We start from the raw sequence: 23,612 nt of genomic DNA, 5'->3' as shown, positions 1-23,612 counted from the left end.
TGGTTTGGATCTGGGACTGGCCCCCACCCCCACCTCGGCCGCCCGAGGCTTTTTCTTCGCTCTCTTGCCCCTTCGCGGCGGCGCTGGAAGCTCCTTAGGTGTTTCTATGACTACATTGTGTGTGTGGGAGGGTCAGATGTGGGGGTTGCCCGCGAGAGGGCCGTTCCTGGGCGATCATTTATCAATGTCACCCACATAATGATTCTCTCTGCAGCCTCCTATTGATGAGGATAATTACATTAGCTCAGAGTGACTGATCAATGAAAAACCACCACACAAAAACTTCTTTACTCCTCTATAATACCAAAAACCGATACAGAAATAACATAGAAAGCCTGATTTTCTTTCCCTTTCCTATCCACCAATAGGTTCTGCACCCCTCCGCCCCCCAAAAGGGCTGGGAGTAAAGTAAGAAAATAGACCCAGGTTTGTTTCGTTTAAAGGAGGATGCAATTTTGCCCGTGAATGCATTTTCTCAAAATGCGTTTGCTTCATTCCTTCTTTGCTAAAGAATATCAACGGATTTGCTAATGTGAGTTGCTTTTAGACTGGTCTGTGGTTTTCCGTTCTTTTTCTTTCTTTCCTCCCCTTTGGGCATTTTTTTTTTTCTGCTTTAAAAAAAAAGACAATTCTTTTATAAATAACTGGAAGAGGAAATTACTCTAGGTCCTCTTTTTTTTTTTAAGCATTTGCCTAAGTCGGCTTATCTTTTGTCTTTATCACTTCATAAAGTAGCGCAATTAAAGATGTGATGTTGTATGGGTGGATCCATAACACGGCGACATCATACGCTATATTCTCGCCTGAAAGTTTGCAGCTAAATTATGATTTTGCCTTTTCTAGACTTAAAAATCAATGTTTCCTCAATTAAAGAGAATTTTAATGCTTTCCTTGCGAGTTGTTAAAGGCGCTGTAAATTTTATTGTAATGCTTCTTGGCTTCGGAGTAGATGCAGGAGACCGGTTGATTCTCGTGGTCTGTTTCCTCTCAAAGAACCTAGTCCAGGAACATCCAGTGTGTGTCAGATCAGATCCAAGCCACAAAGGTAAGGAGGGTTTCGAGAAGGATGGGGCAAAGGGTGGGGAGACCGCCAGGGGAGCCCTGCAGCGCCAGAGGCCACTGTCTTGTATATTTTCACCTCTCTGTGTCCCGCCTCCTGAAAGTGACAGAAGTGTCCATTTTACTCTAATCTTTCTCAAAGAGGAGCACGTTCGACTCCCATCTGCTCTGTGACGGCCAGAAAATAAGCTGCATTTGGGGAGCATTCTAGATTCTTTCCACTATCCCCCTCCCCTTCCTCTTTCCTCTTATTTTGCCCAAATTTAAGCCTGAACTCTTTCACAAATTCTGCCATATTTTTATATGTATTCTGACCTCGATGTCAGAACTCACTCCCCACCCTCAAGAGTGCTCACTGTTTACAGATGTTTTCTCCTTCCACACGTCCCACCTGGTAAAAGTTCCCGCAGAGAATTAACTGTGGTGTGTTAATAGCCCAGGTCTGCTACTGCTCTCTCCTGCAAAGCTGAAATATGGTAAGGTGGAGAATGGCATTGAACTGATGTTGGGGAGCTGCTCCAGGCCCACAGAAGCCCAGCCCTGAGAATTCCAGGCCCGGGGATTTGGTGGGAAGCAAGGTAGTGAAACTTTCAGGATGTAAGGCAGAGAGGAAGATAAGAAAATTAGGCTAGAACAGATCCTAATAAAACAATAGGGGAAGGCAGAAAAATGAGCCTGCGGGACCCCTTTGTAATTTAAAAAGAAATAATAACGAAGGGAAATCAAGTATCTAAGGCTTGCTGTTACGTTTTTTAAAAACCCAATGTCTGTTTAAGAACAAGTCCTCAGAGATGCCAGCAAGGGCCTGAGTTTCCAAATAGAACTGCTCACAAAGTTCTTTTGCAGTTGCCTCTTCAGTTAATTTGCTGGGAATGTGAAGACTGGGGAGAGGGCTGTGTGTGTGGTGTACCCAGGGCTTCAGTAAGAGTATGATGGGAAGGGGCACCTAGATATAATGAGGCTGCTGTTTGAAGCTGAATAGAGAAGTGGGGAATGGAGAGAAAGCCGCACAACGCTACGGTGCACTTTAAAATTTTTCACACCTACCTGCCTTTCCCCCTTTAACCACACTATCAAATATTATACATAGGTGGGGGAAATGTCTAGTTCATCATCTTTTGTCTGTAGCCCCACCCAACCGATCCCCCTTTGCTTAGAAACCTGACATGTAAGCCTAGACCATGGCCTTTTTATCAAGTGAGTGGGGCTTTGTTAATGTATTTGTACTTTTCAGCTTTCAGTCTAAGTTTCTCGCTTTGGAGGAAGGAGGGGTGCAAGAAAGGAGGGGGAGGGGAGCAGAACACAAAGAGTATCTAGTTCTCACCAAGCAGGTTTCAAAATAGGAACTTAATGGGAAGGGGGAAAAAATGAAAGAATGAGAAAAAAATAAAGAGTGGGGTGAGAATTGCTTATCACAACAGGTTTGCTTGTCTGGAAGAGAGGTGATTCTGCGAATATGTTTCCCTTTGAGGATTCGGTTTTCTTCTTACTGAAACATTTTCAAATTTTAGTCCTTTAACAGACAAAAACCTCAATATAAATATGACATGGGCCACTGGCAAAAAAGCCGAACTTAAACTCAGTGCCGAGAGGAGGGAGGGAAGCGGGGGGGGGGGGGGGGGGGGGGGGGGGGGGGGGGGGGGGGGGCGGCTGGAGAGAGCCCTTTCTGATTAATAACTAGCAGGGTAATGTTGAGGGCTTTTTCTGCCCGATTGCCTTTTTGAATTAGAGCCGATTTCTTCACACTTCAATAGTGCCTGTCTCCTTTAAAATGACTGGCAGATTTGTTTCTCTTTTTTTCTCTCCCTGACACTTAATGATGTAAATTTTCTAATTAGTTAAATCATATTGCTTAAAGGCCTAATATTTACCGTGTAAGAAATGATCATCCTGATTTGGACCTCTTGAAATATTTCGAGAAATAACATTTGGCTTTTAGGTTGAGGGATGAGAGAGGAGGAAGCTGTGTTACGGGGAAAGCAGTTTAGAGGAGAGAAGGCACAGACCCCGGCAACATGTTAAATTAATAGTTGAAGTTGAGCTGGGCTCACACCCCAAGTCCGCTTTTATTTTTCAATCAGCGAAGATTTAATTGGCAGCCCTCAGGCCGGGCGATCTGATATTTTCTCATTAGTTTCCCATCACTAATCTTGAGTGTTAGATTGGCTTAAAGGTTGTCAACATTTGACCAATTTTATTTAAGGGAGAAAAAAAAAAAAAACCCCGCATTATGGCTCCGGGATGTGAGATCTGCAAATAAATCCTGCTTGGATCAGCGGAACTAACAGGCGAAAAAAATGTTGACTATTCATCGTCGCATTTAATAAGTTGCATTAATGTATATTTCAAGGCTAGGGAGAGAGAGATTGTACAGGAGCTGCGCAGATGCAGATGAAAAGAGGTTGATGGGAAGGCGGTTGCGGTGAGCGAGGTGGGTAGGTAAAGTGAGGCGGAGGTACATTTCGAACAGAGGGGTAAATAACCCAAGTGGAATAGCTGTTGAAGGTTTAGGACCTACAATCCCTCCTCCCCTTCCTTTTGCAGCTGCGTGAAACTGCAAAGCCGGTCTGGAAGCTGTGAGCCGCTCGGCTGTCTCGTCCACATATAACATCAGAGCGCCCCCTGCTGGCCAGTGGAGTAGACCGCTGCGGGTCAGCCCCCTGCGAAGCAAATCTTGTTTTTCTGCGCCCCCCACCCCCCCTCACAGTGACTCCCTTCCACCAACCCCACCTCGGTCCTGCAGCAAAACCCCGCGGGAGAGAAATAACTTGGAAAGGCTGAACATTTAAATGAATAATAAAAATAATAATCAAGTACGAGGGAACCCCCACCTTCACTTGGCCTCCGGGGAATAAACTATCAAATGGCTAGGAAAGGGACACATTTTCTTTCTCTAAATCCCTTTATTGTCTGGGTTTTTGCTGTGATTTGTTTGTTTCGGCCACACTGTAGATTCCGGAGTGTTAAGGAAATGTTTTTAATAGATGCTGTCGAAGTTTTGGGGAAAAAAAAATGTTATCTAATGGGGAAAGAGATCAATACAAAACAGTATTTTGCAGCTTCGCCAAATAAACTCCCGAGGAGATGGTACTGTTTCCGTAAAGTCCTGAAGAATCGCTTTCGGGAATTCAGTCCTTGGTCTTGAATGACCCTTTCCTGCACCACCAAGAAAATACTGGTCTCTGTCCGATTTTCCCCCCAAAATCGAAAACGTGTTTAAAAGCTGTCTCCGTACCAGTCTACCCACACACATACACACACGCACACAGTCATTTCCCGCGTGTTCTTCTTCTCTCCTAGCCTGTGCTTCTCAATTTTGCTGGAAACGGAAAGGGTAGCTGGAGCGCACCAAAACAAACCGCCAGGGTCTTGGACATTTGATCATACTCTAGTGCTTCACGTCAAATACAAGTGTGGGAGTATTTGAGAGTGTCTGGGTTATTTTTTTTTTTCAACAGTTTTGGTGCATACAGGCATTTTCCTCGGCTTCCCAATTAATCTTCACGGATTTACGACCACTCTAACGCGAGGGCGCACAGGTAAACGAGAGCTGGGGCAATCTCAGGCTGGCAGACGCGGCGGCTCTGCCGCCAGCCTCTCCTCCTAGGCAAGTCGCTGGCATAGCAGTCCTGACTCGGAAAAGTCCCCTGACCACAGCTAGACCCCACACAAAGAGTGTGAACCTGCAGTGAGGACTTTAGTTTGTGGGGAGTTTGGGGGCTGCTTTTGAAAGCACCGGATTTTGGGATTCTGTGCAAACTGCTCTCAGAAACGAGGCGCGGGGGCGGGGGGGGGGGGGAAGGGGGGGAGAAAAGGTGGGTCTCTTGACGTTCATTTCTGGCCAGGGTACCAGGAGTGTCTTCTTTACAAACCCGCTCCCTTCCCTCGCTTCTCTTTACAACCCTCCTGTGTCACACCTTCTCCGACCCTCCTTTTTGGGGGTGCTCTGGACCGGATTGGGACCCGGGGAACAGGGAAGGTGCTCTCCTGGGGCAAGTCAGAGGCAGCCGCCTCTTCCGGTGTTTGAAGAATTGCTGGGGTTATTTTTGCCAACTGAGGTAAATTAAATATTTATGCTCCAAGTTGTTCTCTCTCTCTCTCTCTCTCTCACACACACACACACACACACACACACACACACACACACACACTCTGTGTCTGTCTCTCTTTTGGCCGGTTTTAAAGAAGTTCAGGGAGTTCAAATTTACTTTCAATATAAACCCTGGTCAGGAGGAAGCAGAGCCTGCCGCTAGCCAATGAAGCTGACTTTTGGAAAGGTCTTCATTAAGCTCAGAAATGGAAGAGAAGTTCGCTGCAGACAATTTTGGCTCCTTTAAATATGTATGTATATATAAAACACATTTTATATATCTAGATCTATCTACCTGTAGCAAAGAAAAGGAAGCAAGTGTCCCCAATGCAGCTGACTCCAAGTAAAAATGCTTCCAGTAAGATACTTTTACAAGGGAAGAAAATGTGAACATCTCATCGTATTTATCTCAGTTTCACTTAATGAAATTTGGAGACACTCACAGTCTGGTCAATGTTCTACGTAAATGAATGCAAAGGTCTTTAGGAAGAGACTGAAGACACGTTTTGCCATTTATCTTAAACCACTTGAAGATTCTGATTAGATGAATGAGATCACCAAGCATTATCATTTCAAATAGCCGTTAACGGGCTCCACCCCTGTATTGTGGCAACAAAATAAACTCTCCGGGAAGAGTGGTGTTCTTTCTTTTTTATCTGTTTTGGATTTGCTTTAAGAAGAAAGAAGGGGAACGCACAAGAAAAGAGACCCATCTTGAAAAAGTCTTGGATCTCCTGCTGTGCAAAAGCTGCTACTTGTTTCTGATTTCCTCATCTTTGGCTACACAGGGAAAAGAAATCGAATGATGTGTACGCCTTTGATGAGAAGTAAACACTAAAACAACGGTGGAGGTGCATTTGTTTTGTTTTCCCCTGAAAAAAATTTTTAAGAAAACAAAACCTACCCGTTTAGTGAGTTGAAAATCGTGGACCTGTAAAAGATGTTCATTTGTCCACATCTATTCGCTGACTTTCACCACTTGAATGTTGTAAGATTTTGTGTCAAGTAGAAATCAGGGAAAAAGAGAATTAGACCCTTGCCAAGGAACCACAATATTATACACTTTCAAGTCAACTCCACCTAATCCTGTATTTGAGTGCTGAGGGGTGTGTGTGCTATTTCCCCCTAATAAACCTCAAAGCCCTCATTAGACAGAGAGAACGAGGGGTGGAAAACTATTACTGGGCATTCTGACAAAAAAAAAAAAAATGGAAGCAGCACTTCTCTGCTCCTAGAGCCCCGGGAAAGTGCACCCCGAAAATACAGAAAAGCCGTTGTGCTTCCCTGAGAGCCCTGAGTTGGGCAGACCTGTCAGAGAAATACGCAAAAATTAACATTTTAAAAAGCAAAACCTTGAAACAAAGGGCAGTGGCTAACAACAAGAACCACCACCACCAAACATGCGAAAAATCCTTCAAACCCCGCGAATTTCCAGATGCCGCAGAAAATCAATGCAAAAGCGCCCCCTCCTAACTGGGCGGACAGCTCTCCTGCCGGGTGAGGACTCCAGCTCAGAGTGGAGTTGGAGATCTCACCACCACTGGAGCAATAGGAGATGTCACCCTGAGGCTACCGGGAAGGGGAGGTCGGGGAGGTAGGGGGCGTCGCCCTCCCCGCCCCCCACCCCCGTCCGCGCTTCCCCACCTGTGCCCTCCTCCCCTAGCTGGGGCGCAGGAGAGGCGAGGAGCTGGGCCGAGTCCGCGCCCCGAGTCTGCCTGGGGTACTGCAAGCCGAGACTCCTACGGAGCCGAGGAGGAGACCCAAATAGGCCCCCAGAGGCGGGAGATTCGCCCAGAGGGACCTAGGTTCCCGGTCTGAGCTTCACGCAACTGCCTGCTCAGTCGCGGAGCCAGGCTCCCTTGCCCAGTTGGACAAAATGCTCGTAGGCCACGCTGGTCCCGGAACGAGTGTGTGAAATGCAAAAGGGGGGGGGCGCGGGCAGTCTCCCGTCTCCCCGCGTGTGCGCGCGTGCGTGTGCGCAACACGTGCGTTTGGAGCGGGCCTCTGGCGGCAGACGTCAGCTGGGGAAGTTCACCGTTGTGGCTTCCCGGGCCCTGAACCCACACCTTCCCTGATCTCCTGGCCACCGCCGCGCCTGCACAGGTGTGGTGCCTTTAACTGGAAAGATCCAGTGGAGGGAAGGCTGCGGGGGAGGGGGCTGGGGGCTAGGGGCTGGGAAGAAAGATGGTCCTTCTAGAGCGCAGAGGTTCCTATCTTCGAGTAATTGCCATCACACTCAATCTTTGCGCCCTGACCTACTGTATCCAAAAAAGCCGAGACTGGTCCGCGGGGGCAAAATCAGGCTCAGCGTAACGTCGGGGTTGGACGCGGGCTCTTGAGACCTACACAGGCTTTGCTTGGATTCAAAAGTATGATTTTAATTTTCTTAATGAAGGCGCTCTCTAGAGCTCAGCTGGTAATGACTGTGCTGAGTTTAATAGACTTCTGTCGAACAGAAAAAGACGGATAACTATCGGTTATAAGTAATCTGCTCTAATGCAATTATTTTCCCAGGTTCGAATGCCATTGTGCAGAGAGGGCAGGAGTGAATTAGGGCCCCGGGGACCGCGGACACCAGGCAAGGAGACCGCCTGAAATACGAGCTGAACCTGTTTTGTGAGGTGCACTCGGTTTGGGGGTCGGGGGTCGAGGGTTTCAAAGCCCTCCGTGTGCACGTGTGAAAATCTGACTCTCCCTGCCTCCACCCTTCTCCCTTCCTCCCCTCTGTCCATCTCTCCTTGTTTTCTCTCTCTTCCCGTTTGTCATCTCTGCCTGAGTTCATGTGAATTTCCCTTTCCCCTCCTCCAGTTTGCTGGTCTTTGTGAATTTCAGGCAGACCCTGACGTCGTTCTCCACCACACACTGACAGAAGTAGGTTCTTGGGCTGTGCCAACCCATTCACTTTCTGAAATCAGTAGAAACGGGATGTTAAGGATACTGATGGTATGGTCTACAGGAGCCTAGTAATCTATCAGAAGCAGTATTTCCATCCCAATAGAGGGCCAGCCCAAGTCGCTGTCCCAAAGTAGCCCCATTTGAGCTCTAACACACATGGTTATTCATGGTAATTTTTATTTGGAAGTATCTGAACCCCTCTTAGCTCTCATTCACTGTGCCTGGTAGACACGTCCTCAGTAGATGTGACTTCAAAAAATAAGAATGACACGATCCACAATTTCCATTCTTATAGATAATAAGCCACATCAGTGGAAGGAAAGGGCTGTGAGGAAGGATTGGAAGGTAGGTAGGCCTGCAGGCCAGAGGGCTGAGGGCTGGGCAGCCCAGCCAGGCACCCTGGCGCCCAGCTCTCCTGTCTGACCTCTGCCACCTGCCACTCCCGCCCCCCTTTCCCCCCCCCGCAAGCCTCGCTCTCTGCATCCTGGGGAACAAACAGTTCTTGGGGCTGACGTGTGAGAAGGCTTAGGTGAACCCTGACGTATAGGTGTCTGTTCCAGACCCATGAGGTGAGGCAACAGTAGTTGGGGGCCGATGTGTCTGAGTTACCCATAGCCGCTAGGTTACACTAGCCTCCTACATTCTGTCTCTGCCGTCCCCACCTCCTTCTACAACCATGCAGGGGGACGTAGGCACATGTGGACAGAAATAGCCACAAAGCTCTGCAATTGCTGCTATCTTTTCTCTGACCAGATCCTACCCGATTCCTACTGGCTGCTGCAGCCAGGCCTCGAAAAAGAGAAAAGACCACCACTAGAACAAAAACGTAGTTGTAGGGCGCCTGGGTGGCTCAGTCAGTGAAGTGTTCCACTTCCACTCAGGTCATGATCTCACAGTTCATGAGTTCAAGCCCTGTGGCGGGCTCTGTGCTTTGCCCCCAGCCTGGAGCCTGCTTCGGATTCTGTGTCTCCCTCTCTCTCCCTCTCCCTCTGCTCCTCCCCAGCTTGCTCTCCATCTCTCCCTCAAGAAATAAAAAGCAATAAAAACAATGAAGAAAAACCAGACACCTTATCTGCAAAACCCCTCAGGTCTCCCAGGCTGAGGACCAGCACAGCTGGTGCCTCAGGGAGAAAACTCTGTGTAGAATGAGGCCCATGCAGTGCTGGGTGAGGGTTGGAAGCGGGGTAGCTTTTCACCTTCCTCTTCCCCCGTGCTCTTTGCCTTCCCCAGCTGCTGGGAAGAGAATTAGGAAGACATTTAGTCCTCAGGTCCTACGCTGGTGGGTGGGAAAGTCTGTGATCAAAGAGCACTGCCTGGGTGTAAGCGCTAAGCCTCCCGTACCTTTAAAGGTGGCGAAGGTGTCTGGGCAGCCATCAGGCCCAGCCTGCTCCGCACCAGCCCACTGCAGCAGCCTCTGCTCGGACAGGTCTTCAGGGCCTCCGTGTGACGTGGGGCGGCACCGTGAATGAAAGGAAGGTCTGCCTCTGGGTCCGTGAGCAGGTTTGGAATGGAAATAGGGGTGACTGTCAGAATCCCCGGCCCCCACACTCCTCTGCCAGCCCGAGATCCCGCATCCTTCAGCGGCTCCCCTGCGGGGACACCTGCTGTGTTGTGTGGTTTTGGTGACATACAAGCAAAGACCCAGAAAGGCCCACAAGCTCTAGGTGGGTCGAATTCTGCTGTTGCAAAGTCGGGGAGAGGGAAGAGGTTCCATTACCCAGTAGCGGGTTTTTCCAAGAACCCTCCTAGCCAAGTGGGATTGACAAGGGCTTGGTGGGGAGTGAGTTAAAGCCAGTTACCCCCATTCTCTCCAGGGAGGATCCTGGACGGAACAAGAACCTCGGCCCCCAGAGCAGCAGAGATCTCCCTGCAAAGGTGTCTTGGAGTCCCAGCCTGAGCCACTTCTCTTGTGTGGGCGCCCAGCTCGGTCTCAGCCCCGCAGCTGCGGACCCACGAAGTCTAGGAACAGAATGCAAGGGGCCCCGGCAGGCTTAGGTTTGCTTCTCTCACAGTTACGCCCCTCTTTTAACTTCAGTAGAGGAAAACTTTTTTGTGTGTGTGTGCAGTAAATCAAATGTGTAATTATATTCACATAGAATTAGGTATAAAAATTAAGGTATCAGTTGTGCTTACACGTTTTTTAAAGGACTGCCCTGAACATCACATGCTTTTATAGGACACAGCCCTTACCAGCTTTAAGGATAAAGAACACTAGGAGGGCCGGATGTCCCCTTTGCATCATTAAACAGAAGCAGGGGGTTGTCTCAAGAATATCTCAAGTGGGGGTGCCTGGGTGGCTCAGTCGGTTGAGATTCCAACTTCTGCTCAGGTTATGATCTCAGGGCTGGGAGTTCCAGCCTCACATCGGGCTCTCTGCTGGCAGCACAGACCCTGCTTCAGATTCTCTGTTCCCCACTCTCTCTGCCCCTTCCCTGCTCATGCTCATTCTCCCTCTCTCTCTAGCTCAAAAATAAAAACGTTTAAAAAAGAAGAATACCTCAAGTGACAAGAGCTCCTAAAACAAATACGCAAAAAGCAATACACAAAAAATAACCCAGTCTTGCATCCTTAAAGTAAGTTTCTGTAAAACAAAGTTTGAAGCAAATACCTGACTACGAAAGCTCTTTCTGCGTACATATTTATCTGAGCCTTTTCATTTTAAAACAGATGAGATCATCTGCTCAGAAGGGGTGATCCACCCACAACAAAGTGAGAGCAGTTGTTTATACTCGTTGCTTATCCGTCGGCCTTAGGACTTTAGAATGTTCAAGTGAAGTGTAAATAGAATAAGGTCACAGGTGATTGACAAGTTCAAGTTACTTAGCTCAATTATCAAAATTTTATTTCTAAATTATGTTCAGTTTGATTTTCCTGCTCTGCTATAAGTGACCTTAGAAAATCCAATGGGAGCAGACAATTTACACCATGTCCTATGTACCACGATTTATTTGTAAAGTCAGTTTGTCATGTACGCCTCCTTTAATGCTTCTGTGGAGACCAAGTCTTTACAGTACACTTAGATTTAGAAATGCAGCTATCATTCTGATTTGAAGGCAGTCACTTTAAAGACAATAATCAGTAAATTTTGACAACTTTCTTTAAAAAAATTTTTTTCAATGTTTATTTTTGAGAGGGAGGGCGGGAAGGAGAGACCGGCCACGAGTGAGGGAGGGGGAGAGAGAGAGGGAGACACAGAATCCAAAGCAGGCTCCAGGCGGTCAGCACAGAGCCCCACACAGGGCTTGAGCCCATAAACCACGAGATCATGACCTGAGCAAAAGTCAGACGCTTAACCGACTGAGCCACCCAGACGCCCCTTTGACAACTTTCTAAAGCATCTCTCAATTTCTAACCTGGAGGCAGAACCTGCAGACTGTTGAGAATCGAATTCTCTGGATATTGGCATGCTATGCACAACGTCTGTCTTTCCAAACAATAGATAAGAGTGCAATTTGTAAATATAACCCCTTACAACTCACTTTCAATAGAGTATCTCAAAGTTTTCCTATGCATTATTTAATAGATAACCAAGCTCTTCAGATCAAGGCTCATGCCGCCACATCTGGAAATGATTCCTTTGCTCTTATCTCCAGCCCCCTCCCCAGTCAGCCACCACTGAGAGAAATAGCTGAAGCCTCTCCTTCGACCATTATATGATAGCATCGGCTTTTAATCAGTGAGAGGCACTCCTATTTAAATTTACAGGATGACTCTTTATTTCATTTATCTTTTCTTTTGGAGGAAAGTGAAACAAGAGCACCACCCTTATTAATTATAAGATTGATGGGGTGAAAAAAGCCAAATGAATTTGGCTTGCAAATTATTAGTAGAGGTATGAATATTTATGACTGTGCCAGGAACTGCAGTCATGAACCCTGGGTATCAAGCCCGGGAGACAGACCGATGCACTTCAGTGCGGGCTCAGTCTCCCCAAATCTGACATGACATAAATGGAAACTTTGAAATTAGACCCAGGGTGGGCTCCCATCAATTCAATTCCACCCCCCCCTTTTTTTTTAATCTGATCTTGCTAAACATGAACTTACTTCTAGTGTCCTCTATCATAAATTTTAAAAATCTTTAAAGCAGATACCTCTAAGTTTTGTGAAGAAAATCTACATTTGTGCTTTTCTCACTTGATATTCATTTATGTTTTCCATCAATTTTGTCTGTAAAATATTTGTGACATTATGGTTTTAAAATTTAAAGCTGTTTTAATTCAGTGCAAAAATACTGCGAACCTCAAATAACCTGGGTAGAAAGAGAATTCAAATGGATATAATCGAAGCTGGACACAAACAGAAATGAGAAGGCATAGAACACAGCAATGGAAGAGAGAGAAGCCAGGGTTTCTCTTTGCTTGTTTTCCTCTTTTTGTACCAGACTTTCTCATGCTTTAGTCTCCAAGTGGGGACATTTCCATGAGAGGAAGAGGAGGAAAGGGAGAAGGTGAAGACCAAGATTCAATAATTCAAGAAGAAATGGGGTACCCGGGGGTGTTCAGTTGGTTAAGCGTCCAACTCTTGATTTCAGCTCAGTTCGTGATCTCCCCTGGTTCCCGAGTTTGGGCCCCACTGGCATCTGGGAGCCTGATTAGACTTCTTTCTCCCCCCTCTCTCTGCTCCTCCCCTGCTCTTTCTCCAAATAAAATAAAATATTAAACAAAAACACTGTAAAAGACAAACTCGTTTTTCTTCCTCTTGATTAGACATTCAAGAGTTTGTAGGGTTTTGGAAAAGGCACTGAAGATTTGAGACTTAATGGCTCAACTACCATGTCCCGACTTGTTTCTTTTCTGTCAGAGACTCCTTGAGTGGGGGCTGACCCAATCCTGTGAAGATGGCTCATTCTGACATCAGAGCCAGCCTGGCACATACATCTTAAAAGGGAAGACAAGTTGTTTTTAAAACAGAAATGCTAAGCATTCTAAAAAGCATAAACAATTTTTAAAATGTTCCTCAAGTTTTCTGAAAAGCTCCCAACTACATATACATTCACATCTATCAATCATCTATCTATACACATATACATTTACACATATATATTCACATATATTCACAATTGTAAGTGGATGTTTGTGCTACATTGACGCTTTATATAGATCTTGTCTCAATTTGTTCCCTGTAAGGGTATAATTTTTTTTTTAAAGACGTGATACCACTAACGATAATTTACTTAAATTCACAAACCTTGAAATTGATGTATCTCCTATCAATCACAGTCAGTAGATACAGGAAAACACATTCAACGTTTGTGTGTCAATAGTGGCACACACACAAATCTGTTTTGTTCAATTTAAATGCTTTCAACATGTCATTTCATAATTTTTCTGGAACACGTTATGGGTTACTCATCCTGCTTCATCTGATTGTTAAATCCTTAATTTAATGAAAATTCAGAGTAAGAGGTCCACTTGTCTTAGATTTCGGGGCTGGAAGGTGGCTTTGGGGAGAAGTTTGGCCAACCCCTTTTGCCATTCTGACAGAGAACTGCCAAGTCTAAAGATGGCAACTCACCAATCCAGCTCAGAAAACGAGTTAGCTGCAGCTCCTGACGAGATCCCAAAGCTCTTAACTTGAGGCTCATCTTTCTTAGGACATGGTGCTTTCCTGTCTTCTGTCCTTTATATCAGAGCAGTATTTATAAGGCTACATGCAGACTTCTCTACTAATATTTTTCTTCCCAGCGCACTGACAATGAAATTCTTGTTAAATAATAATAAGCTATTGACTGGTCTGTTTGCCAGTATGAAGATTTGTTGTTGATCTGTGATGTCTGTATTGATTAGGGAAGAATGAGATCTATTGTCTACCTGAAGGATAAATAGATATCAGTCCTGGCACAAAAACAAACTTTGTATTAATAGAAATCCCAACCTCCTCTATTTATTAGTTATACGTCATCCCAGTCAATCAAGCTAGAAACAGATATAAATAGGAATAACGGAGAGCGATACCTCAAAATCTCCAAGAATGTTCGCTAGGGATATTTAAACTGAAATGATAGTTCTTTGACTTCAGCCCTAGTGGCCTGCTTCTAGGTAATCTGCCCTCCTGGCTCTTTCTCCTCACCCCAAATTGAATCTTACACGTGCTCCATATTTTTTACATTAAGGGAAATCCTATTCATGCCTGAGATGATCTTATATTTATGATGGCCTCTTCTGTCAAATTGTTATTTCTGTCGCTTGCTGTCAAAAATGTCACTCAAAGTTTCCTTTCCACCTCTCTTTACCCTCTGTCATAGTAACTTAGAAGGTCTAATCTAAGTAGAATTTACTTCACCTATAAAATACAGCTAGGAGAATTTTTCACTTCCTGTCTGCTTCTCTCTTCCCCCAACCTCCCCCCGCCCCCAGCTTTATCTTCATTCTGTTTAAGGACTGTGTCCATTGTTTTTCCTTGTGGTAAAATCGTTCATCCAAGCAGTTTCTCTTAAGGTTCAAAAACCTAGCTTTTGTGGGGGAAATTCATGGATAAATAGGTTTGGCATGTTTTCTGAGTCTATACTACTTAGCTTAATACTTAAGCAAGACAGAACACAACACTGAGGCAAAAAATGCCCCTCCGTTACAAAATTCTGGAGCCGAAGTGGCAGATATTTGATTTTTGAAAGCATAAAAAAAATACAACATTGAACCTGTGAGCATTTAGAGCTCCTTTCCTTATCAGTGTGGCTTCCTTTTCGCTACGTTTTCATTTCATTATTTTTGCATGAATATGATAAATTGTCATTAAACCTCACCATTTTTATTTAATGTTCATAAAAACTGGTAGGTTTTCAAACAGATGTGGCCTGATATGGTTCAGTGAATTTAGTGGACTTCTCATATAAATGGAATAATAACCATACGGAAGATGAATTTTATACCCTTGTTTACCTCTTCCAGAACTCACCCTTATTATAATTACAAATAGTGTTTATTATGTATTATGCAATATACGTAACATTGTCCAGATGCCGCACAAACCTTAACTTGATCACTGCCCTCTAGAGTTTATAATCCAAGATAGCACTGACACCAGAGAACACAGAGAAATGTGGACAAATAGAAGCTACTATACAGTTTGATATTCTTTTTTCTATAAAGAAGAAAATGTGATGGAGCCTAGCTGATGAATGAACAAATATTTATCTTCTCTTCACTTAAACATTTTTCTTTCAGACCCAAAGAAGTGATTGGTAAAGAGGGAATGGTTCATTTCATGTCTTTTCTATCAATTAGCAAGGACTCAGAGGAATAACTCTTCCCCCTTTAACTTTTTTTTTTTCAAAAGAGATCAGCAAAGAGAATACACGGTCAGTGTGAGCTGCCTAAGTGGAGATGATATACACGTTTAACTAATTAAAGGCAGGGGAGCCCAGTGTTTTCAAACATACCTTTATAATCACACTGCCTGGATCTCAGCCCTGGCTCAGGCACCAAGTAACTATGTGACCTTAAGGCAAGAACTAACATTTTTCAACTCCTCATAGGGCTTTAACAGGATGATCAAGTCAATTAATGCATGAAACAATTTATTCTGGTACTTGCTTCATGGAGAGGAGTCAACAAATATCAGTTGCCATATTATTACTGTCACTGTTATCAGTGAACTAGCCTACCTCCAAACTCCCTGCCAGCCTGGATAGGGCCATGTATGAACAATCCATACAATTTAGAAATCTTTTGCTTTTATTAATCATGCAGAAGCTCAATAGTAATAGAAATTCTGAATTTGTTCTGTATCTCTTAGGTCATTTCAGTTAGATGTTTGTACCTGTATATGGATCTTTTTTTTTTTTTTAATTTAAAAAAATGTTTTATTTATTTCTGAGAGAGCGTGAGAGAGACAGCATGAGCAGGGGAGGGTCAGAGAGAGGGAGACACAGAATCTGAAGCAGGCTCCAGGCTCTGAGCTGTCAGTACAGAGCCCGACGCGGGGCTCGAACCCACGAACTGTGAATCATGATCTGAGCTGAAGTCAGATGCTTAACTGAGCCACCCAGACTCCCCTGTATATGTATCTTGTAAGAACTAGAATGTGTTATGCTAAGCGAAATGTCAGAGAAAGAAAAATATCCTATGATTTCACTCATATGCAGAATTTAAGAGACAAAACAGATAAACACAGGGGAAGGGAAGAAAAAATAAGATAAACACAGAGAACAGGCAAACTGAAAGACTCTTAAATCCTGAGAACAAACTGATGGTTGCTGGAGGGGAAGTGGGTGGGGGGATGGGCTAAATTGAATGACAGGCATTAAGTAGGGCACTTGTTGGGATGAACACTGGGTGTCATATGCAAGTGATGAATCACTAAATTCTACTCCTGGAACCATTATTACACTATATCTTAACTAACTTGGATTTAAATAAAAATTTAAAAGATAAAAAATTTAAAAAAAAAGAATTCGACCTGTACAAAAGGTGTCTTTTTCAGTGTATTTCAGTATTCTTTTCAAATCCCAGCTTTTAGTGTTTTTTAGCATTCTACCTTTAAAGACCTACATGGCATACATCTTGCATGCAAGTCATTGAGTAGTTTCTTGGGTTGTTTGGTAATCAGACAACGGGGAGACCACTAGCCTGGAAGCCAGAAAAATATAGATGCTAAAAATGTTTCTGCAACTGATTAATATGTGATTGGGCCTCCGGACTTGATGGTCAGGGGCTCTGGAGTCAAATCTTATCCCACCATATTCCTGTTTAGAATTCTTAAATGGGAACCTATCATTCTTAGGATAAAGTCCAAATTTCTTACCATTTCCTAAACTTTTGAATGATGTCATACCTATCCCCGCATCTCCAGCCCCACCTGGAATCCCCTCATTCTCTTTGACCCAGTCACACTGCCCTTTTTTATGGTGCCCAAATAGTCTAGCCGCCTGCCCATCTTTGGGCTCTTGCATTTTGTTCTCGGTCTAGAAGGTTCTTCTCTCCATCATCCCCCATCTCTAATTGGACTAACCAGTATTCGCTCCTCAGATCTCAGTTTAAGTGCCATTTCCACCAGTGTTCGTTGTTTTGTTTTTACCATTTCCCCCTCCTGATTAGGCTAGATCCTCTATTCCCATAACAACATTTATATTTCCTTTGTAGCATATCGCATTTATATTTAGTCATGTAACTCTTTGTTCAATGTCTGTTTCTCCTGGACTGTGCATTCCATAAGGACAAGGTCAGCTCTGTTTGGTTCACTATAGTATCTTCAATGTGTAATGAATATTTTTTTAATGTTTTATTTATTTCTGAGAGAGAGAGAGAGAGAGAAAGGGAGGGAGGGAGAGTGTGTGAGCAGGGGAGGGTCAGAGAGAGAGGGAGATACAGAATCTGTAACAGGTGCAGGCTCTGAGCTAGCTGTCAGCACAGAGCCTGACGCGGGGCTCAAACCCACAAACTGCGAGATCATGACCTGAGTCCAAGTCGGAGGCTTAACTGACTGAGCCACCCAGGCACTCCTAATGAATATTTTTTTTTTTGAAGGAAAAACAAGATAAAAATGGAGGGTTTGGTTAAATAAGGTAAGGCCTGTAAAGTGTCCAATGAATTTAACTAAGAGATCCTGGGTGACCTTGGAGAAGGCAGTTTCAGTGAAATGATACAGGCAGATGGTAAACTAAAGTGGTTTGAGGAAGAACAGGGAAGTGAGAAAGTGGAGGCAGTGGGTGTAAACTCATTTCAAGAATTCTATTCTTAGGAAAAATAAAAACAATACGGTAATAGATCAAGGGAAGATGTGGGATCAAAGTATGTTTTACTTTTAAAGATAAGAGAATGGAGCTTATTTATATGGCTGAAGCGAAAGCAATAAAAGAAGAAATACAGAGTAACAGAGATTACGTCTGTAGAAAAAAGTAGGTATAATTTAATAAAGGAAAGTTGTAGTACAAGCTGGGGTCCAGAGCAGAAGATCTGTTTTGTAAAAGTTAAAAGTCCTCTCTTCATGGAGACTTGCAAAAAGAAAGAGAAGGCAGCGTACGTATCAATTAAATAGAGGTGTTGTTTCTGCTTGATAGCCTGGATTTTCCTCCAGTTGTAGGAGGCGGTCAGAGAAAGGGTGGTGGGAAAAGAACAGAGCAAGTAAAGCCTAGAATCACAATTGAGGGGAGTGGGGAAGCAGCTGATCAGGATCAGGTGAAAAACTTGCTCAGATTTGCCAACCATCCACATCATTTTGTGATTTTCTCTCGAAGTGCTCCAGCGTTTCAGTGAAGGAGTGAGGTAAGTGGATTCTTCCAAATCGGAGAGTGTGTAGGGAAAGAACAGGAAGTTGAGATGAGAGTCTGAGGATTATTTGAATTACTGAACCCTTGGGTCTAAGTTAGATAAAGAAGGAAAGGAAAACACAGGTGGGGACTGACTGGGAGTCAAGTCAGTGATACAGGAGTGGGATGTTTTCTTGGAAAAATCAACAGAGGTTCTGAGCTTTAGGGGAATGTGGGAGAATGGAGTGAGAAGGTCATCACGGTGGGATTTCAGATGTAGACGTGGAGGTTACCTGGGGGTAAGAAAATTCAAATTGGCCATTGGGGGTATCCTATGAGGCATCTTCACATCTGCCCTCAAGGCTATAACAGTATCCTCACCTTCTCGTCTCACTTCATGCTAGGAATACATTTTAGGCTCCTTGGGTCAAATTACTGGAAAAAAATGGCCAAGGAGAAAATAGTGTTTATTCATTAACTCATTGTCAATTTAATTCCATTCACCTTAACAATATTTAGTGTTGGATACCAGGTACCAAGGCATTGTGGTGTGAGGAAAGAGATTCAGTGTTTTCACCTGAGGAGAGTAGATTGTGTGTGTGTGTGTGTGTGTGTGTGTGTGTGTGGTGGGGGGGGTGGCACCCGGGTTAAGTGGTATGGGGATGGATAAGACTAGAAGCAGCAACATTGGTGTTTTTACCACTTTATAGCTCTATGACTTTGGGCTATTTATTTCACCTCTCTGTGACTTAGTTTCTTCCCCCATATAATGGAAACAACAAAATAGTACCTATTTTGTAGGTTTGGGAAATTACTTATAATGAAGCCTTATAGATTCCATAGCACGAACAGGAAAGGTAAAAAATGAGACTGTAACATCTTGCAGGGCTAATCTGAGCACCAAAACAATGTAATGGATCAAAATCTACTCAGTAACAGAAGAATTTATGAGTCTGTAATGCTAAAGCGACTAAGGAAAGAATAGGAGAGAAAGCCCTTTTCTACAGTAGTATGTCAACTAATAAATATAGAAGGAATAATGGACTTTTTCAAAACACCATTTTGCAACCAAAGAAAAAGTCATCAATGCTAAATTTAGTTGAGGAAAGTTGATGACGAACAAGATATTTACATTATATTGAAGTATCTCACAGAAAATTACTTAGTTATTAACAAAGGGAAAATATTAACTATATTTTGGAATGGAAAAAACAGACAACACCTTAGCCAAGTGGTCAAAGTTAACATCACCAAAAATGGTGATTTGGCTCCAACTTGATACTGTGAAAAGGACACAGCCTCATTTCTTGGTATTCCAGCTCCAAAAACACAACCTGAAAGTAGTCCTCTGACACGTGACACAAACACGTGTTCAGGGACATTCTAGAAATAAATGAACTAGCCTCCATTATTCAAAGGCAAGCCCAAGTGACTGTTCCACACCAAGGGAGGCTAAAGGGACATGAACCCTATGATTCGTGATCCTGGACTAGGTTCTGTGCTGGGGGGAAATGTTGTAAAGGTTACTATTGGGACAGTAAATGAAATTGGAATACAGACTTGAGATGAAAAGATTGGGTCAACATTAAATTTTCTCAATTTTTTAATGATACTAAAGTTATCTGAGAAAATACACACCGAATGGGTAACATCACATGATGTATGCAACCAACTCTTAATTGTTGAGGAGAAAACATGGAGAAAAATAGAATGCTCAGGCACACGTTGCAAAGTTATCTAAAAATTGATGAATCTCAGGAAAGGATGTACAAGACATCTGCATATTTCTTGCAACTTTTCCCTAAGTTTAAAATTCTTTAAAAATAAACTGTTTTTGAAATGGGTGTTGGGGGAAAAAAAAAGAGCCTAACCCAAATGAAAGCTCTCAATGTTAACTATCACCACCAGTTGGGACATTCTTACAGAGTTATAAGAATTTCAAGGATGGAGGACTTCATCTCAGTCAACAGGCATCGGAAGTAGGGATGGAGTAGACAGGAACTACTTAAGCTAGCTGCACCAGGAATTCTGGAAATATGGTGAATGCTCCATGACCAGGAACATTTTGAGTGCCACATGCCACTCAAAATAGGGTACATCACAACCCTGGGCCAATTTTTACTATGCAGAATCAACTTTCTGTGGTCTGTTCCTCACGTGTGCCAAGCATTCCACCCAACTACATGCCATTGCCATCTGAGCTCTATGACTCTATGCCTCTAGAGAGAAAAGGCTAGTTCAGGTTCATATAGATGAAGCTCTTCTTTTACCATTCTTTCCTTTTCTTAGAAAGAAATCAGAGGAAGGAGGAAGTAAACAAAAGAAGAACAATGAGAATTGGAAGGAAGTTTTCAGAATGAAAATTCTACACTTGATCTTAGCCAAAAGGCCGAGAAGCGATTCAGAATGAAAATTCTAAAAGACATCTCCTTTTTCTATTTCTGCAATCTTTTCCTGGCTCCCAGCCACTTAGCCCCCAGTTGTTTGTGCCTAACCTTACCCTTACCACTAGAAGGTGAGGTAGCGCACCTCCTCCTTCAGGCTTGTTTATTTTTAGTTTACTTTATTTGCTTTTAATGTTTTTATTCTTATTTTTGAGAGAGAAGCAGAGAGAGAGAGAGACAGAGGATCTCAACTGGGGTCTGCATTGATAGCAGAGTCTGATGCAGGGCTCAGATTCAAGAATGGTGAGATCATGACCTGTGCCGAAGTCAGAAGCTTAACTGGCTAAGCCACCTATGCACCCCTCTTTCAGGTTTACTTTTCAAAATCCTGTGGTTCAAGATCAACACGGTGACTCATCTGTGGCTAGAAAGCTGGAGTGAGCTCAGCACACATTCGTGAGACTGGTGGAGAGTTGTCAAGTGGATTATGCCACCTCATCAAGGCGTTGATTATTTGGTAAAAGCTTGTTTGAGCAAATGGAGTTTTATTGGAGATAGTATTATTGAAAGCCTCCAGTATTTCTTGTTCGCTGACAGAATAAAGCCCAAGATGACTTTCTACCACCTTGAATTATTCCAGCTTCCCAAACCTTCCACATACTGATACTCAAATTCCACTGGACAGTTCATCAGGCCACTGAATATGCCATTTCCCCTCCCCTATGGCTTTGCTCATTCTAGGATCTCAATCAGGAATGCCTAGGTCCACCACTGGACCAAGTTTGAGAGTCAACTAAAATGCCACCTACTTCTCCTGGAAGCCCTCCATGATACTGCTAAGCAGAATGGAAATATATTATTTCTCCCTTGGGTTTATACAAAGTATTTCCCCCCAATCTATACAAATACAGGGTCATTCAAACTTGACGTGAGTTTTACAACTTCTTTAAATTCCCTTTCAGTCCTTCCTTTCTATGCCTATGACTTAAAAAGACTTTAGGAACTAGGAATAGAAATACTGCAGGAATGAGAAAGTTCTTGGATGCCGGTTAGAGAGGAAGATGAAAGAAACCCGAGATTAAAGATAATTCAGCTATCCATGAGGCCTGGTGTAAGGTTGTGTAATGAAAAAAAAAAAAAAGAACCTAATAGTGATATATGCCAGTCATTTTACTTTTGAGAACTTAGGCTCCTTTGTAGAACATTAATCTTCATGTCCTATTAAGTAGAGATAACACAGCTTTAGCTATAAAAAAAACTTAATCATTGGATTATTTACCTTTTCTTTCAGAAACTGTTGTCTTTCCAACTCCATCTTTAGACACACATGGTCAGCTGAGTGACATCATTAATAGACATATCTATTTTCGTAGCTCTACTTCTGGAAGTGGAATTAAGAAGGAGGTGTAGCCCAGAGTTTAAGATACCCACTGATAATGAGGGTATTTGAGTGATGGTAATTGGTGAGGAGAAAACCTTAAAGATCTATCTAGAGACCAACCCTCACACTCCAGGCATGTTGCCAGATAAAGACTAAAAACAGCATGTAAGATGGCAAGAAAAATATGCTCCTTGGTTTCTTCATTGCCATAAAAGCCAATGGGAAGAACTTAAAGAGATACGCCGTTCCTGAATGATAACGTTAGACTTCTTGTTCTGTGAAGGAACACTTTTGCCATAGAAACATGGAGACAAGGAGTATCATCTTCAACAAGACATAGCCCTCCAGTCTATGGCCGTAGTCAGCACAGTGAGTGAGTGTGCAGAATGGCCATCTCTTTAAATTCAATGCTGCTGGAACCAGATCAGTAATTCAACAACATTGCTTCTTTCTTTTAGACTAAGATATAGAACCTCTTTAACCTTGAGGATGACAATTTCATCAGCCATATGTGCTAGGTTTTTGTACGCCCACACAAGTTTCAGTTGTAGACAATAAACTCGCAGAATATAGACAGAGCTTCTTGCTCCAGGAAAGGTCTATAAATTTAATGGTTAAAATCTGTTTAATGTTGGGGTCTTTGTGGGCAGAGTTTAAGATGACATGAGTCAATCCCCACTCCATTATTTCAATGACATTGAACATGTTCCTTTCAACTGTCAAACTGAGTCATCCCAAACCTGAGACAATAAGTAAATTACACTGGTTCCGTCAGTGAACAGATCAGCTAAAACGGTTGCAAGACTGAACAAAATTTGACAAATTTGGCACAACTGAAACATCGAAGGAAACTACAAGTAAGGAAGATGGTACTGATCTAGGAGACAGAAGTGTTCCTTTTCTGGAAAATGGGCACATTAATACTTTGCCCAGATGGGTTGTAGTAAAGGTTAGAAATAATGCATAGGAACTATCTAACATGTAGCATTTACTTAGTAATTGGTTACTATAATTTATTATTATTATTGTTATATTAAAAGTTCAAGTTACTTTGAAGAAATTAAGCAATTAATTACTGCTCTATGCAGATTAAAAAAAGATATTACTCTATCTAGTACGGTTTTATGTAACCAGCATAACTATAATGGCAAGAGGCAGTTTAAAGTTAGAGTTATCCAAGTTTTTAAGCAGCTTGCATAGAAAGCCATTTGTGTATTTTAGTTTATTATTTATCTGCTTTTACTCTTAATACCTAACCTTTTAGTTTTCCTGTTTTTTTTTTACGAGTTTTTTTTAATAATCAGCTGATCTAACTGGTATTCTGCTAATAGTACAGATTAACAAGGAGAATAATAATGATTGTTTGAGGAAGGAGGAGGCTGTTGTTGCTAGCTTAACATTTTATACAATGGATTGCAAGTAAAATAAAGGCAGTGTTCTCTAACGGTGAAATCCCCTATACATGAAGAATACTGGCGGTGTAAAGGTTGTGAGCGAAAAGGCAATAAATATGTCAAAAGAAACTTCAGAAATGATTTTTTTCAAGCTACGAAATTGCCAAATAACTTGGAGACCATATATGTACTAATGCATTTGTCTTTTTGACCTTCTGATC

At 43.1% G+C, this 23,612-nt stretch overlaps 1 long non-coding RNA gene across 1 annotated transcript; it reads left to right on the top strand.

The window, feature by feature from the left end:
* Positions 1 to 374: 374 nt before the first annotated feature.
* On the top strand, positions 375 to 3,841 carry LOC120220795. The gene is made up of 3 exons (XR_005525662.1): positions 375 to 532; positions 950 to 1,045; positions 3,604 to 3,841. It is a non-coding gene; the product is annotated as an uncharacterized LOC120220795 (long non-coding RNA).
* Positions 3,842 to 23,612: the final 19,771 nt, after the last annotated feature.

The sequence above is a fragment of the Hyaena hyaena genome, unplaced genomic scaffold, assembly GCF_003009895.1.
Source record: "Hyaena hyaena isolate Hyena2069 unplaced genomic scaffold, ASM300989v1 scaffold_727, whole genome shotgun sequence".
NCBI classification, from domain to species: domain Eukaryota; kingdom Metazoa; phylum Chordata; class Mammalia; order Carnivora; family Hyaenidae; genus Hyaena; species Hyaena hyaena.
Note: the sequence above shows the minus strand (reverse complement) of the source record. Positions and strands in the feature narration are given on the sequence as shown.